General features: G+C 39.9%; 1 non-coding gene across 1 annotated transcript; it reads right to left on the bottom strand.

The window, feature by feature from the left end:
* Nucleotides 1-18,457: 18,457 nt before the first annotated feature.
* On the bottom strand, nucleotides 18,458-18,563 carry LOC118492675. The gene has a single exon (XR_004894677.1). It is a non-coding gene; the product is annotated as a small nucleolar RNA R71 (small nucleolar RNA).
* Nucleotides 18,564-18,772: the final 209 nt, after the last annotated feature.

Below are 18,772 nucleotides of genomic sequence, written 5' to 3'. Positions count from 1 at the left end.
TTCCCATTATGATTTCAAAACACTTAAGTTTGTTTTAATCAAAATGGTTTTTTCGAAAAATTAGTTTTGTTGATTTCACACATCATGGGGATTCATTCATCACTTTTCTCTTTCATCCACTTGTAAAAACTATCACTTATAGATTTTTTCACACAAACATTTTTAAAAAATGATGCCGATTCCTACTCCCCAATTACCAACCTGGGAGTTCCGGCAAGTCAGGATTTCAATCAAAGGATGCTGACACCCAAGCCTGACCAGCCTTGGGTGCATCCGAGTTATTTTCACTCGGTGTGTAAATTCTCCTCTTTGATTCATAAAATTCTTTTACTCCTTTGGGCCTACCATCGACCATTTTTCCAAAAATATGTCTTACTTTCCCATTGAAAGCCTTTTCCACATCGAATTCTTTCTTATCAGAATAGAATTGATTCGAAATTTCCACTTTTCCAAATTTTGATTTCAAATTTGCAGCCTGCAATGGTGGAAAGTTGTGACAACTCGAGTTTTCAAGATTTCCGTCTTCACACTAATTGTACGTTAGCAGTTCAGTTGTTTGTTTTCCTTGTAATCATACGTGTTTAATATATGTTGAGATGTTATGAGACTACTGTGTTATGTGTTTAGTGTTATAAACTTGTGATATGTTTAGCTTGTTGACACTTAAGGTTTCACACTAGTAACCTCGACGAAACGACTTATGTTTCGCCGCCAACCAACTCGACGAAACAACTTATGTTTCGTCATAAACAATCCGACGAAACAGGGTGTTTCGCCGGCCCAACGTTTCGCCGAAGCCCATTAAGGGCCCAGTACGTTACGCAAATATTTATTGTGTATCACGGTTCCATTATTCATGCTTTTAGAAAATAAGAAACCCTAGAGCTCTCTCTCTATTGACGGCGACTGTGTGCCCTCGAAGCTCTCTGAATCGATCAAGTTAGTGTTCTGTTCATCGCGGTTAGTGTTTAACCCCCTTGCATGATTGTTTGATTGATATCATCGGTAACTGTTTAATTGAAATCACTAGGGATTGATGCTAAGTAATGTTATGTTCATGTTTAGATGATGAATTGGTTATAATAAGATCTATTTTATCGGTTACAGTTCGTGTGTCGAGATCGGATTGCTTGTTGATGAACCAGTAAATAGATAGGGTTGATATCTTGTTATAAATTGTTCAGATTAGAGCTAATGTTTGTGATCTCAATTGTTTATGCCACTGTTCATGATCAGTATGTGGATGTAATCATGTTGTGAATATTGAATGAATATGTGTCACCGTCATATACCTGTCTATGATTTGATAACTTACGATTCGTGACTAGACTAGATGTTGTCGATCAACTGCTTAATGGTAATTAGGGTTTCTGGGTAAACAACTGTTGTAACGACGTAACTGATGCAAACTGACGAAACGATGGTAACGACGAAACGGATGCATTTCGCCGAGACCAATCACGACGAAACTGGCACGACGAAACAAGTGTATTTCGCCGAGGGTGATCACGACGAAAAAGAGGGTGTTTCGTCGAAGGGGATTCACGACGAAACAAGGGTGTTTCGTCGAGTGGGTAAACTGCACAGTAAACTCAGTTAAGTCTGTTAAGGGTTAACTGGGTTAGTTAGCTGTTGTTAAACAATAAGCATGACTTGCATGAACCTATATAACTGTTAGTTGCTATGTTGTTACTTGCATGAACGTGGTGATCTTGACTGTTGGTCGAACTTTGTGAATGTCAACTGATTATGTATACGTGCGTACTGTAGGCCTTAACTGATTATTTGTGAGCACATACCTTAGCATGCCGAGCAAACCAATGTGAGTTCACACTCTTACCAAGGCATGGGATTCCCGGTGGGTTGGGAATGGGATTTGTATGACTACCCGTACTTCCGTCACTACTAGACTACTTACCACCGTCCTCGGATTGGGAAGGACGCCAGTGCGAAAACCTACGTAAAACCTACGTACTATTGTCCTTGGTTTGGGAAAGAAACCAGTGTTAAAACTTACGTAAAACCTACGTACTACTGTCCTCGGATTGGGAAGGACACCAGCGCTAAACCTACGTACTCGCTACGTACTACTGTCCTCGGATAGGGAAGGGCACTTACATAAAACCTACGTAAACTCATACTTACCACTATTCTCGGATTGGGAAGGACACCTACAAATACAACTAGTCTAGCAACATACAACCTGGGAAGCCCCCGCTTATTACTGTAAGGGTTTGGGAAACAAGGATACTGGGTAACGCATGATTATGAAACAAACTTACGATTTCTGAAAGGAACTCATTAACTGAACAATCAACTGGGAACTCGCTCAACTTTGTTGTTGACTCGTTGTTACATGCCTTGCAGGTCGATAGGTACTCATGGAGCTTGCACAAGGAGGCGCGGTCGTTGTGGGATATGGACAGTTGTGTGCCATGCTAAACATTTGAAACGCTTAAACTTATGTTATGGTTTTAAACATTATTCTTCCGCTTACAACTTAAACTATGTTTTGTTTAGACACCAATTGTATTGTGTTGGATTTTATAAACTACTTTTATTTACACGCTATGTTCAATATGATTGGTGGCTTGATCCTGGTCAGTCACGCCTCCAAGCGGTGATACTCTGCGAGTGGATTTTGGGGGTGTGATACCTTGGCTACCGCCTCATCGTCAAGTCGAATTCCAAATCAAGCTAGCTCCTGGAGCAGCACCTATAGCTCGAGCACCTTATCGCTTAACTCCAACTGAACTGGAAGAACTATCCAAGCAATTGCAAGAACTCTTGGATAAGGGTTTCATTCGTCCTAGCTCTTCGCCCTGGGGAGCTCCAGTATTATTTGTGAAGAAGAAAGACGGTACCTTCCGTATGTGCATAGATTACCGCGAACTAAACAAGGTGACCGTGAAGAATCGCTACCCTCTTCCACATATTGATGACTTATTCGACCAGTTGCAAGGGTTGAGCTTCTATTCAAAGATTGATTTGAGATCAGGCTACCATCAACTGAGAGTCCGGGACGAGGACTTCTCCAAAACAGCATTCAGAAATCGCTACTGCCACTACGAGTTTCTGGTCATGCCATTCGGGTTAACAAACGCACCTGCAGTCTTCATGGATCTTATGAACAGAGTGTGCAAACCCTACTTGGACAAGTTCGTTATAGTTTTCATCGACGACATCCTAATCTACTCTAAGAGTCAGGAGGAACACGAGCAGCATCTACGACTTATCTTGGAACTCCTTCGAACAGAACAGCTGTATGCTAAGTTTTCCAAATGCGACTTCTGTCTTCAGGAAGTCCATTTCTTAGGCCACGTGGTAAATGGGAATGGGATTCACGTTGATCCATCAAAAGTCGACTCGATCAAAAACTGGCCTGCACCGCGCACACCAACAGAAATCCGCCAATTCTTGGGTTTGGCGGGCTACGACAGAAGGTTCATTAAAGACTTCTCGAAGATTGCGCAGCCGCTTACTCTACTGACTCAGAAGGGGGTCACCTATCGTTGGGGTGATACCCAAGAATCAGTGTTCCAACATTTGAAGAATAGACTTTGTAGCGCACCTATTCTCTCATTGCCCGAGGGCACAGACGATTTTGTGGTTTATTGCAACGCGTCTATCCAGGGACTTGGTTGTGTGTTGATGCAACGTAACAAGGTCATAGCCTACGCATCACGCCAACTTAAAGTTCATGAAAGAAATTACACTACACACGACTTGGAGCTGGGAGCTGTTATTTTCGCGCTTAAGATATAGAGATATTACCTGTACGGTACCAAGTCCACCATCTACACCGATCACAGGAGTCTCGCGCATATCTTCAAGCAAAAGGAGTTGAATATGCGACAACGTCGATGGGTCGAACTATTGAATGATTACGAATGTGCGATCAAGTACCATCCGGGCAAAGCAAATGTTGTGGCCGACGCCCTCAATCGAAAGGATGCGACACCTAGGCGTGTGCGAGCATTACAACTTACTATCCAGTCTAGTCTTCCTGCACAGATACGAGATGCTCAGGTAGAAGCATTGAAACCAGAAAACGTCAGGGCTGAAGCCTTACGCGGCTCAAGGCAGCGGTTAGAACAAAAGGAAGACGGCGCCTACTACGTAACAGGACGCATCTGGGTCCCAGTCTACGGCAATTTACAAGAACTTGTAATGGATGAAGCACATAAGTCTTGTTACTCGGTACATCCTGGCTCGGATAAAATGTACCACGACCTCAGAACTACGTATTGGTGGCCTAGCATGAAAGCTCTCATAGCAACTTATGTTAGCAAATGTTTGACTTGTGCGAGAGTCAAGACCGAATACCAGAAACCATCGGGCCTACTTCAACAAGCAGAAATACCACAATGGAAATGGGAGCAAATTTCCATGGATTTTGTTACCGGCCTGCCTAGATCTCAACGTGGGAATGATACTATTTGGGTGATCGTGGATCGACTCACAAAGTCTACACACTTCTTGGCTATCAAGGAAACAGATAAGTTCTCCACTCTAGCAGACGTCTACCTTAAGGAAGTTGTCTCGAGGCATGGGGTGCCCACCTCTATTATTTCTAATCGTGATGCGCGTTTTACTTCTGAACTGTGGCAAGCAATGCACAAGTCCTTTGGCTCACGATTAGACATGAGCATAGCTTATCACCCGCAAACGGATGGGCAGTCTGAACGCACCATCCAAACTCTAGAAGACATGCTTCGTGCATGTGTAATCGATTTCGGCAACTGCTGGGAAAAACACCTCCCTTTGGTGGAGTTTTCGTATAACAACAGTTACCACACCAGCATTCAAGCCGCTCCATTTGAGGCATTGTACGGGTGTAAATGCTGATCACCTCTTTGTTGGGCAGAGGTAGGTGATAGTCAGATCACTGGCCCAGAACTCGTAGTCGATGCTACAGAAAGGATTGCCCAGATACGGCAATGCATGGCGGCAGCTCGTGACCGTCAGAAAAGCTACGCTGATAAGCGCAGGAAACCACTCGAGTTCCAGGTTGGGGATCGAGTGCTACTTAAAGTCTCACCATGGAAAGGTGTAGTCCGTTTTGGCAAATGAGATAAACTTAACCCACAATACGTTGGACCGTTCGAAATCATTGAGAAAATAGGCAAAGTGGCCTAAAAACTGAACCTACCAGCAGAACTCGGTGGAGTTCACAACGTTTTCCATGTGTCAAATCTGAAGAAGTGTCTGTCAGATGAGACCCTCATAGTTCCTTTGAAGGAGCTCACTATCGACGATCAGTTGCGATTCGTCGAGGAACCAGTTGAAATCACGGACCGAGACGTTAAGGTCCTCAAGCACACCAGAATACCTCTTGTTCGAGTTCGTTGGAACTCCCGTCGTGGCCCAGAGTTCACCTGGGAACGAGAAGACCAAATGAAACTCAAGTATCCCTAGTTGTTCAAGAACAATGCAACCACTACTGAGGCTGAAGCTACTACAGAATTTCGGGACGAAATTCCAAATCAACGGGGGGATGATGTGACACCCCAGGAAAACCAGTGAACCACACAACTTAACTAGCTTCTTCAGTAACCGCATGCTAAATTTCGGGATGAAATTTCTTTCAAGTTGGGGATAATGTGACAACTCGAGTTTTCAAGAATTTCGTCTTCACACTAATTGTACGTTAGCAGTTCAGTTGTTTGTTTCCCTTGTAATCATACGTGTTTAATATATGTTGAGATGTTATGAGACTACTGTGTTATGTGTTTAGTGTTATAAACTTGTGATATGTTTAGCTTGTTGACACTTATGGTTTCACACTAGTAACCTCGACGAAACGACTTGTGTTTCGCCGCCAACCAACTCGATGAAACAACTTATGTTTCGTCATAAACATTTCGACGAAACAGGGTGTTTCGCCGGCCCAACGTTTTGTCGAAGCCCATTAAGGGCCCAGTACGTTACGCGAATATTTATTGTGTATCACGGTTCCATTTGTCACGCTTTTAGAAAATAAGAAACCCTAGAGCTGTCTCTCTCTCTATTGATGGTAACTGTGTGCCCTCGAAGCTCTCTGAATCGATCAAGTTCGTGTTCTGTTCATCGCGGTTAGTGTTTAACCCTCTTGCATGATTGTTTGATTGATATCATCGGTAACTGTTTAATTGAAATCACTAGGGATTGATGCTATGTACTGTTATGTTCACGTTTAGATGATGAATTGGTTATAATAGGATCTAGTTTATCGGTTACAGTTCGTGTGTCGAGATCGGATTGCTTGTTGATGAACCAGTAAATAGATAGGGTTGATGTCTTGTTATAAATTGTTCAGATTAGAGCTAATGTTTGTGATCTCAATTGTTTATGCCACTGTTCATGATCAGTATGAGGATGTAATCATGTTGTGAATATTGAATGAATATGTGTCACCATCATATACTTGTCTATGATTTGATAACTTCCGATTCGTGACTAGACTAAATGTTGTCGATCAACTGCTTAATGGTAATTAGGGTTTCTGGGTAAACAACTGTTGTAACGACGTAACTGATGCATCCTGACGAAACGATGGTAACGACGAAACGGATGCGTTTTGCCGAGACCAATCATGACGAAACAAGTGTATTTCTCCGAGGGTGATCATGACGAAACAGAGGGTGTTTCGTCGAAGGGGATTCACGAAGAAACAAGGGTGTTTCGTCGAGTGGGTAAACTGCACAGTAAACTTAGTTAATTCTGTTAAGGGTTAACTGGGTTAGTTAGCTGTTGTTAAATAATAAGCATGACTTGCATGAACCTGTATAACTGTTAGTTGCTATGTTGTTACTTGCATGAACGTGGTGATCTTGACTGTTGGTCGAACTTTGTGAATGTCAACTGATTATGTATACGTGCATACTCTAGGCCTTGACTGATTATTTGTGAGCACATACCTTAGCATACCGAGCAAACCAAGGTGAGTTCACTCTCTTACCAAGGCATGGGTTTCCCGGTGGGTTGGGAATGGGATTTGTATGACTACCCGTTCTTCCGTCACTACTAGACTACTTACCACCGTCCTCGGATTGGGAAGGACGCCAGTGCGAAAACCTACGTACTACTATCCTCGGTTTGGGAAGGACACCAGTGTTAAAACCTACGTAAAACCTACGTACTACAGTCCTCGGATTGGGAAGGACACCAGCGCTAAACCTACGTACTCGCTACGTACTACTGTCCTCGGATAGGGAAGGACACTTACGTAAAACCTACGTAAACTCATACTTACCACTGTCCTCGGATTGGGAAGGACACCTACAGATACAACTAGTCTAGCAACATACAACCTGGGAAGCCCCCGCTTATTACTGTAAGGGTTTGGAAAACAAGGATACTGGGTAACGCATGATTATGAAACGAACTTACGGTTTCTGAAACGAACTCATTAACTGAACAATCAACTGTGAACTCGCTCAACTTTGTTGTTGACTCGTTGTTACATGCCTTGCAGGTCGATAGGTACTAATGGAGCTTGCACAGGGAGGCGCGGTCATTGTGGGACATGGACAGCTGTGTGCCATGCTAAACATTTCAAACGCTTAAACTTATGTTATGGTTTTAAACATTATGCTTCCACTTAGAACTTAAACTATGTTTTGTTTGGACACCATTTGTATTGTGTTGGATTTTATAAACTACTTTTATTTACACGCTATGTTCAATATGATTAGTGGCTTGATCCTGGTCAGTCACGCCTACAAGCGGTGATACTCCGCGAGTGGATTTTGGGGGTGTGACAAAAGTTGACATCATCCATTGGCGGAACTGAGTTTTCTCTTTTTAGCTCAACTTGTGGCTCCTCTGACTTTGACGAGTCAGATTCATCGCCAGAAAGTGGCTCCTTTGATTTTTTAACAACCCACTTGTGGTTGTTCAGATTCACTCTTCTTTTGTAGAAATGTGTTGAACTCTCACCAACCTCAAATTTTGATTTTTTGAACACTGTAAATTGTTCGGTTGGTGGTTTATTATCAACCAACTTTTCTTTCAAGTTTTTAGAGACTCCCTGTTTTGTTTGGGTTGCCTTTGGACAGTTCCATGCAATGTGCCCAACTTTTTTACATTGATAACAGGTTCTCATTTCCTTCTTCTGAGCAACATCATTCTTCATTCCATCTTGCTTCTTCGCAAGGAATTCTTTGTTTGTCAGCTTTCTGAACAAATTCTCTTTTTCTTCTTCAGAAGATGGATGTTCCTGATACAAAAACAACTTTCGATTTAAAATCTTTAACATATTTTTCATTTTCTTTTGGAATAAAACCTAATCCTTTCTTTTTGAAATTATTTTTGTGATTTGGTTTCTTATGGTGATTTGGACCAAAACGTTTTTTCTTGTTTAACCTTTGTTGAACTCTTGAAGTGTATTTTTTAGGTTTTTCAGTAAGATTTACATCTTTTATTTCAGAAATATTAATTTCTGTTAATTTGAAAACCTTGTTAATCATTTCAATTTTAACACCTCTTATTGAAAATTCTTCATCAGAATATAATTTGTCGGAGTCATTCAAAGTATATGCTACTTTGAATGTTTCGTAATTCAAATTATTTTTTGATATCAGAAAATCATTATTGTAAACCCTTTTGCCCTTTTCAACTGTTGGACTTGAAGTGTCAGACTTTGACTCTGACTTTGACTCCTCGGTTTCATCTTTATCTAACACATGATCCACCACTTTCTTAATCAACTCGGACTCATGATCCGTATCAGATGTTGTGAAAGTGACATCGATGTTATCTGGCAAGTCATCTGAAGGTTCAGATTCCCACTTTAAATTGGTTGCCTTTTTGACTCTTTCTGAATTAGGATTTCGTGGAGAATATCCTTCTTCAAGCGGAGGTGGACACTTTGTATAATTGGTACTATGTTTCTTACCAGTATTCTTTACTTCAGATTTCTTTTCTTCAAACGCTTCCATGCCTTCTACTGTAGGGTAAATCCTGTCAATCACGTAAGAAGCACATGAATAACTTTTCAATAACCTGTTTACCCTCTCAGTTTCTATCCTCTGAGTTTCCAATTTTTGTTCAAGTTCAGCACATTTCTCAATGTACTGATTGATGATTTTCTGCTTCGTCATGAACGCTCCATTGAGTGTCTTCATTGCTATCTCTTATTCATTGCTTGACTTGCTATATTGATTCATAGCTTTGTTTAAAACATCATAAGATTCTTTCAGTCTGTTCATGTTATGAATTAATTTGTTGTTGTGCCTTTTCACAGTATCACAATTTTCACACTTCTCAGGTATCTTTTCAGTATCTGCTTCCTTCTCAACCTTGATAGCTGGAATTTCTTTAACCTGCTTCTTTTCTACTCGAACATTTTCCTCAGGTTTGACCTTTTCTTCAACAGTTGCTGCCTTATGATTCTTCTTTTTTGCAGCTTGTCTTTCTTTGATCTTTTTCATTTTACCTGCAAAATACAAATTATACCTATCAGGTGAAAATTCTCTTTTATAATATTCAAGTTTTCGAATTTCTTCACTGTCATCATCACTCTCTTCATCTGATGAGTGATCAAAGATTGGTGCTTTTTCTGAAGCCTCTTCTGTTGAAACTGGTTCTTCTTCTTTCTTTTTAGGACTAAATTGCTGAGATTCGTAATAAGCATACACCATTTCATCTTCAGCAGTTGAATCTTCAAAAATTTGAGCAACAAATTCTTTAGAATCTGAAGTTCCATTAGGATCATAATGATCCCAATTAAAATCTTCTGGAATTCTTTCATCTTCTTGATGAACTAGATAAGCTTTCTTTGATGGCTCTTCGATCAGATCCTTCCTAGCATGTGAAGTTTGTGGCGATTGTTGTTGATGCGGCTGTAGAGCAATTTGATGATAAATCGCTTTTCGATGATAATCATTGTTGCCGAATGGATTTTGAGCTCCACTTGCTTCGCGATTTGTGCATTCTCGCTTAAAGTGCCCCTTCTCCCTGCAACAAAAACAAGTAACTTTAGATTTATCAAAACCTAAAGGTGAAGTTCCAGCATCACGGAAATCATCTCTTCCAGTGACCTGTTTAAACTTTTCAGCTCTTCTCAACACACTAGCCATACACCACTTTATATCCATTAGTTCCATCTCTTCAGCATCAATCTGATCATAATCCTCTTTGGTCAACATTGGAATACCAATCCTTCCGGCTACCAAACTTTCATAAGACTCTAATACGGTCAGCAATAAAGAGATATGACCTTTGGCAACCTCTTCCGAGAAATTCTGACCATTCTGAAGATGTAATGCAATGTTGCATTGTAGTACTTGGCGATTATTGTTGTATGAGCTTTGCGGTTTAGAATTGGTTGCTGAAAAATTTGGATCAAATGATGGATATGAAGTGAATCCATTATTGTTGTTTGATCCTTGAGATGACCCTCCAGAAGAACTGTTTGCGTTAAATGCAGTTTCGATCTTTGGTGCAATGTTGGTCTTATCAATCGTACTTCCTTTGTAGTACAGACCAATGTCCTGTTCACCATTAGAATTCTTCATTTTCGCCATCTTCCGTTGTTCCATCTCTTGAACCTCGAGTTTTTCAATAAACTTGCCCAGCGATAGAGTCGCAAATTCACTATTATTCTTCAAAATCATAAGATACGTGCCCCAAACATCTTGTGGCAACGCATCGGCCAACTTTTCCACCCATTCTTGTCTATCTTTCTTGATATCCAATCGCTTCATGTTAACCACCAAATTGCAATATCTTTCTATAATCATTTTGGTGTTTTCAGTTTTCAATCCATGAAATAGATCAAATTCTTTCTTCAAAAGCGATTTTTTGTTCTTGATCATGTCTAAACTTCCAACAAACTTTGTTTTTAGTGCGTTCCACATTGAGTGTGCACTTCCGTTGTGTTGCAATAAGATCAAGATGTCTTCCTTAATGGCTTGTTGCAATATACCGATCATCATCTTTTCACTTTTGTATTTCTTTTTCTCTTTGACATCTAAATCTTTAATAGCAACAATCTCTCCGTATTCATCAAACGGTCTAACATACCGTTTTTCAACACATTCCCATGCCTCTAAGTGATTCGCTTGAACCCAATTTTCGAAACATTCCTCCCATCCATTATACTCGATATTCATGAGCTTAGGCGGTTTTGCATGGTGCCCATTTCATTCTCTAAGTTCACGTTCTGAGCCATAGTGATCGGGGTAGCAAATGCGTTGTAAAATTTAGAATCCATGTTTCGGTTAAAAGGTTTACAAAAACACAATGTTCAAACGATCTCACACTCTTCAAACGATTTGGATTAACTCTTGCGAACTGGTGAACCTCAAACGACCTGAAACAAGTTGAAATTCAAACGAGCTGGAGTCTGAATGTTTGAAACGACCTGGTGATTCACACGAGTTAGATTTCACACGGTCTGAAGTTCACACGGTCTGGTATAATTTCAAACGACCTGAATGTTCTTAACCCTCCTCGTGCAGTCTGGATTCACAAAACCAAACGATCTGATCTTAATCCTCTTCGTACGACCTGGATACTTTCAACTCGTACGACCTGGATACTCTCAAACGATTTGAGTTCTCACACCGTGCGATCTGAACAAACCATGCGATCTGGTCTGATAAGTTTTACACGATCTGATGTTTTTTACGTGGCATGATACATTTCGAACGATCTGGACAGAATTTCAAGCGACCTGGAGCTGAATTCGAACGATCTGGACACCTTCAAATGACTTGACCCAAACCAAGCGACCTGGTTAAAATTTTCGTCCGACCTGGTCAGATTTCAAATGACCTGACTAAAACCGCACGACCTGGAACATAGTTTCAAACGATCTAATGATTTGTCGAATGATCTTATATGTTTTTGTCAATTTTTATCAAGTTTTAGGTTGAATTAGGTTCTGATTTGTTCAAGGATTGATTACAACTCAGTTTTACGTGTTATTTGTGAAATTCAGATCATTTTATCCATGAAATCTCAGTAAATTTGATGAAAAAGTGTAGAAGAATGAGTAGAAATGAGTAGAAATCAGATTTATCCGTGAAAACAAGCTGAAATGGTAAGAACTCTTCCTCCTGAGCTCTGATACCACTTGTAGGATCGGTGATTCGATCAAACGTGTCGTTCAAAAGAGTTCTCGATCAATACGAAAGGCGGAATCAGACGTATTGATGTTATATCAGCTAGATACACACTTAGAATCACTTTAACTGTCGATTGTATTGATTTGATAGTGTTTACAGATCGTTCGACACTTCGGCAGCACTTCGTCTCCGGAATCAGAATGTTACAAACGAAGACTTGGACTCACCTATTTATAGGAATGCCAGACCCCATGAACTTTCATGCTTTCTAGCATTTCATGCTTTCTGGCATTTCATGCTTTTTGGCATTTCATGCTTTCTGATCTATCTATCCTATTACATGACTCAATACACGACGAAGTCAACAGACATATGCACTAACAATTAATGAGTTTGAATAATTAAAATTTTATATACTTAGTAATACAAAAATGTATTTTATAAGCGCATGTACTACATATATTATATAAAATAAAATGTAATATGTTAATGCATATAGTTGTCAAAATATACCTTAAATAAATAAGTTTTGTGTGATAGACATAAATCTGTTAAGTTCCTTTTTAAAACATATATTTTTCACTGCGTATTAATTGTTTTATCTAATTGATAAATGATTATTTCAGTTAATTGTATTTAGTCTTTTAAATATTCTTTTAGGACCATTAAGTTACCTTAAATTGAAATTACGTACATTTATTATATAAACATAAAAATACATATAAAGCCATTAAAAACATTAAAAATTAGGAACTAAATACATATAAGTCATAAAAAACATTAAAAAGTAGGAACTAGAACTTGGTTTTTTTTAGTATCACCTTTTTTTAATATTTTACATATTGGATTTTTACCGTTCATACTCTCCAACCTCATTAAATATTAAAAATTTCTAGAAATTATTCATAAAAGACAATTATTATTATTATTATTATTATTATTATTATTATTATTATTATTATTATTATTATTATCATTATTATTATTATTATTCTATTTTATACAAATTGTTTTAATGAATATAAGTTTGGACTTTTTTTTAAATTAACTTCATTAAAACAAACGCCACCGATCCAAAAAGGCAAGAGGTCAATACAGGACATCCCTCCCACCCAAACAGTCAAGGAATCAAACAATAAATTTGAACTTATGATATTTTAAGACTTAAATAGAAACTTTTAATTAACTCCTAGGTATTCTCTTTATTTTTTTTTTTGAAAGGTAAATTTCATTAAACGAAAGGCCAGCCCAAACCGGGCCGACACAAAGACAAGAACCACCAAACTACATATTTACAAAGTAACACCATTCCCCCCATGTCATCTCTTTATGATTAGATCTATTTACATACCAAAAAAATCCCAAAGACTTAATCTCTCCAATAATACTTTCTATCTTAGCCGGAGTGTTAGAAAAAATAGCTTTGTTCCTAGCCCGCCATAAGCGCCAACAAGCAATAATGATTATACCATGGAACGCTTCCTTTTTTTCCGAGGCTCTTAGATTTCTTTGAATGAGGAAAATGTCTTTACGCGAGAAAGCAAAAATATTCAGGATCTTGCACCAAGAACTGATGTTATTCCAAATGATCGATGCGGTGCGGCAAGCTATGAAGATGTGATATGAGGATTCTTCAAAAGAATTACAGAAAGGGCAATAAGAATCATCAACCTGTATATTCCTTCTTATCAGCGTTGCCGAGGTTGGAAGCCTATCCATCTCCAATCTCTAAGCGTTGATATTACATTTAGCAGGAACCCATCTACTCCAGTCCAAACAAAAATCGAATTCCTGCAACAATTCGGACCTAAGAAGGTGTTTCACACCTCTTTGACCGAGAAAACCCCATCCGTAGATCCGAGCCATTTCCACCTATCACAACCCGCCGAGATCTGAACCTCACTAATCAGCGAAGCAAGTTGACAAAGATTGGACAGCAGCTCTGGGCTGTTAATTTTCGACTTCCAGCGCCAAACAGTCTCCTGCTTGATTCCTTGAAGTGCAATCCTATCCGCCACCCTGCATTTTTTCTCCGATTCTAACCTGAACGGGAATCTGATTTTGAGCGGTTTGTCGATTATCCACGGGTCTAACCAAAATGCTACGTCTTCTCCGTTACCCACCTCTCCTTTTATAAAGTTCCTTAGCGGGAGCCCTCCAATCTTGATATTATAAAAAATTCTAGCGATATTATTCCATACACCATTTAGGGATTTTTTTAAAAGGAATGCTTTCCCATCCCACCCTCGTCAAGTGAAGAGCATCAATAACTCTTTTCCAAAGATTGTTTTTTTCCGTTTTGTACCGCCATCCCCACTTCGCCAGAAGGCCCGTGTTAACCTCTTGAAGTTTGTTAAGGCCGAGACCTCCTTTCTTTCTTTGACAAGCGACTTTATCCCAAGCGACCCAATGCAACTTTTTTACATCCGAAGACCCTCCCCAAAGGAATTTTTTAATCATTGATTCCAAATCCACAATGACTTTCTTAGGGACCTTGTAAAGAGAGAAATAGTACGTTGGTAAACTCTCCATAACCGATTTGATGAGCACCACCCTTCCCCCGATAGACAAAAGGTGAGATTTCCATTTCGCTAATCGGGCTCTAAAGATGTCAATCACAGGTTGCCAATTATTAATCCGGTTCATGTTAGCACTGACTTTAAGACCCAAATATTTGAAAGGAGGGCGATCCAGTTTACAACCCACCTCCGAAGTCAGTTCCTCTAACTCCACAGTTCCAACTCCAATTCCAATAAGATTAGATTTATCAATATTGATATTGAGACCCGCACAAATGTGGAAGCAACGAAGAATTCTCACTATGTTCACAACTTCACTTATGGACCATTCCCCCATCATAATCGCATCATCCACATACAAAAGGTGTGTAATGATCGGCCCGTTGAGAGGGGTAACAATACCTTTTATGACCTTCGCTTCCTTAGCATTATTTAACATACAAGACAAAGCCTCCATAACCACCAAGAAAAGAAACGGAGATAGAGGATCCCCTTGTCTCATCCCTTTTTCACACTTGAACGTATAAGTTGGAGCCCCATTGACCAAAACAGAAGAATTGGCTGATTTAAGCACACCCAAAATCCAATTGCACCACTTGGGAGGGAAGCCCATTTGGTGTAGAATGTTAATCATGAAATTCCAATTTACGTTGTCATAGGCCTTTTCAAAATCAATTTTAAAAATAAACGCCTTCGACTTGTTCTTGTTAATCCACGAGATGATCTCGTTAACTATGAGAGGCCCGTCTAAGATAAATCTACCATGCAAGAAAGCCGATTGATAGTCCGAGATGACGTCATCCAAAACCTTCCTCATCCAGTTAGCTAAGACTTTGGAAATCACTTTACTTATAACTCCAACCAAGCTTATGGGTCTATAATTATTCAATGAAACTGGATCACTAACTTTAGGAATAAGAGCAATGAAAGAAGCCCCACTACCCAAGTTAATATGACCCGAATCATGGAACCTCTAAAAAATTATAGCGAAATCTTCTTTGAAAAACTCCCAAAAGTGCTTTATGAACTTGAAATTCATCCCGTCCGGTCCCGGAGATTTATCGTCTCCACACTCAAAAACCGCCTCTTTGATTTCCACTTCCGAAAAAAGTTTCTACCAACAAAATCTTTTGCATCTCCGAAATCCTCTTGATATTGTTACAAATCACCTCAGGCCTGATCGAGTGTCTTTCTTTAAACTTGTCACGGAAGAAAGAAAGCACATGTTTTTTGATATAAGCAGGTCTCGCGCACCATTCACCATTAAGGTTAAGACCATGGATCATTGACGGGTGGTCCGTAGGACAACCCTTAAGACCTTTAAATAAATTAAAATCCCATACTTTGTCCGGTTATTTGCTTGAATTAGGTAATCACAAGATGTTGATGATGCATGTGTTAAAGTGTTCAAGATGATGGTGTTAGGAAGCATGGATGGATGTTTAAAGTCGGCTAAGTAGGAGTTGGAGAAATGGTGAAGCAAAAGAAGGAAACAAAGAAAAATGCAACTCAGGGCCGTAACCTACGGCTCTGGCCGTAGGCTACGGCTCCCACCCTTTGGAATAGGAGCATCGCCGTAAGATAGAAGCTACATGCCGTAAGGAACTGCTGCTTGCCGTAAGCTACGGCAGGCGCCGTAGCTTACGGCACCATTTTGACCGATTGTTGACGACTGCTTGCCGTAAGCTACGGCAGGTGCCGTAGCTTACGGCGCCGACTGGCTCCATGATGTAACTTCTGCATTAAATGACATTTGTTGGGGTTTTTATGGTGTCTCATGAGATGTTTTCGGTTACACAATCATTGGGAGACGAATTGAGAGCAATTTTGGAGACATTGGAGCTTGAAGAACACTAGTTAATCTCTTGTTTTATGTTGGTGATTCCTTTGAACATTGAAACTTTGGTTATGATGTTGCTTCAAGCCATGAGTGGCTAAACACTTAATGATTGTCCTGGATTGAAGGTTTGATTGAGACATTTCATGTTTGAGTTTTCTAATTTCTAGAATAACAATCTTTATCGTTATGATTTGTTGTTATGGTGTGTGATTGTTTGTTAGTAACTTCTTAATTCTTACATTGAACTAATTAGAAACCATACGTTCTTGGTGCCATTGGCAATCGAGATATCATGGGTATAGTTAGGCTTGGGTAAGGGTTGATTGATCATCGGGTAATAACCTCACGTTCTAGGAATCTGAGTACTTAGTTCCCTTTCATCACTGCAAGTAATCACACATGAGCTATGTCTATGTAGTTCTTTCTAGTGAAATGATAATATGAATGTCGAAGCAAACCGGAAATCTAGGATGGTCATCTGTCTCTAATTTGCTTACAACCAAAACTTCTCTTTTGCAATTTATTTAGTTAAATTTAGTTCTAAAACCAATTCACTCAAATCAACTCTTGAATTTTCCTTTACTTGCAAATTAGTTTAATTTTAGTCAAGTTAGATAATCTTCTAAATAGCACATATTCCACAAACTCCCTGTGTTCGATACCCACTTACCGCTAACTATTTAGTTGTATTTGGATTAAATTTGATTGTGACCACGACACCACGTCAAATTTTGGCGCCATTGCCGGGGAGTGGTGCGCAACGTGTGTTATTTTTGTTCTTTTTAAGTTTGTTATTTTTCTGGTTTACGCTGGGTGTGTTAGTGTGCAGGTATTTACAGGTGCATGCGTACTAGAAGCTCTCACAAGCTTTTCACCATTAGCGGTTCACTAACAACACCAATCACACCAGTTACACCACTTCGATATATGGATCCACCACAACCACCACCTCCTACGGGTGAACCCGTACCACCGTTTATACCAACATCCACTCAACCTTCACCAAATACCACCATGCCTACCACTACTACCGAACCTACGTTACTTCGTAATGTTACACCAACCAACACCACACAACCCATTACCACTCTAGAAGAACCAACCATTACTTATAACCCTTCTACTACAATACCACTACTTTCCCATTTCTTCCCAGGTGCAGGACAATCATCTTCAAACTACACCATTGCACCAAACTCAACCATTGTCCGTGCTACATCATTGAGACCATCGAATCAGTTGGGATTTCAATACTCGACTTTTCCATTTGGGCAACCTTCGGGTATAGGGGGATGGATATGAGGAAGGATATGAAGATTTTAAGGGCTATGATGAAGATGGTTATGCTTATGGAGGTGATGGGGATCAAGGAGAGTTCGGTTATGTGCAAGGTCAATCTCAAGGAATGCCAAGTGTTGGTGGAATGCCACAACAACAACAACTTATACCACAACACATTAGGCCGAGGCCACAAGGGCCACAAGTGCAACGTCCCATACCATTGCAACAAGCACGTCCACAAAATGTTCAACAACAATTCCAAAGACCAATTCAACACCCACCGATGCCACAACAACAATTTCAACAACCAATTGCACCACAAGGGCATATACCAAGACCAATGGGTCCAGTTCGTCCAAGGGGTCGGTTTGGTGTACCAAGAAGGCATCTTAGAGAACATGCAAGGGGTATTGAAGCGCATTTTAAGCCGGTGATTACTCATAGTCCTTCACCGGTGGTTATTCCTCACAACAACCAAGGAAGAACTTTTGAAGTAAGAACAAATTCCTTGCAAAGTTTGCCAAAATATAAGGGTCTAGCAACGGAGGAACCCTATTTCCATTTGGAGGCCTATGACTCAATTTGCAATACTCTTGGGAGTCAAGGTTTTTCGGCCGATGATGTCAAATTGGTATTATTCCAATTCTCTTTGGAAGATAAGGCGAAAAAGTGGTTCTACACATTACCTTCAGCATCTATCTATACATGGGCGGAGATGTAACAAATTTTCTTAGATGAATTCTACACCGCCCAAAAGACAAATGATGCTAGGAAAGGGTTGAAGAGTTTTCAACAACAACAAGGTGAAATGTTCCATGAGGCCTTTGAACGTTTTAACATGATGATTAAAAATTGTCCTCATCATGGAATTGAACTTTGGGAGTTGATGAATGCCTTCCACGAGGGGTTGTGTGCCGAAGATGCTCGTGATTTAATGTCAATCACAAATGGTACTTTTGGCACGAATTACGAGAATGATGATTGGGAGTTCTTGGAACAAATGGCAATTACATCGAAGAGAAAAGCTCAAGCATCAAGGAGAGCACGACCGGTCGTTACCCGACCACAAGTGCATGCGG

The sequence above is a fragment of the Helianthus annuus genome, chromosome 5 (assembly GCF_002127325.2).
Source record: "Helianthus annuus cultivar XRQ/B chromosome 5, HanXRQr2.0-SUNRISE, whole genome shotgun sequence".
In the NCBI taxonomy this organism is placed as follows: domain Eukaryota; kingdom Viridiplantae; phylum Streptophyta; class Magnoliopsida; order Asterales; family Asteraceae; genus Helianthus; species Helianthus annuus.
Note: the sequence above shows the minus strand (reverse complement) of the source record. Positions and strands in the feature narration are given on the sequence as shown.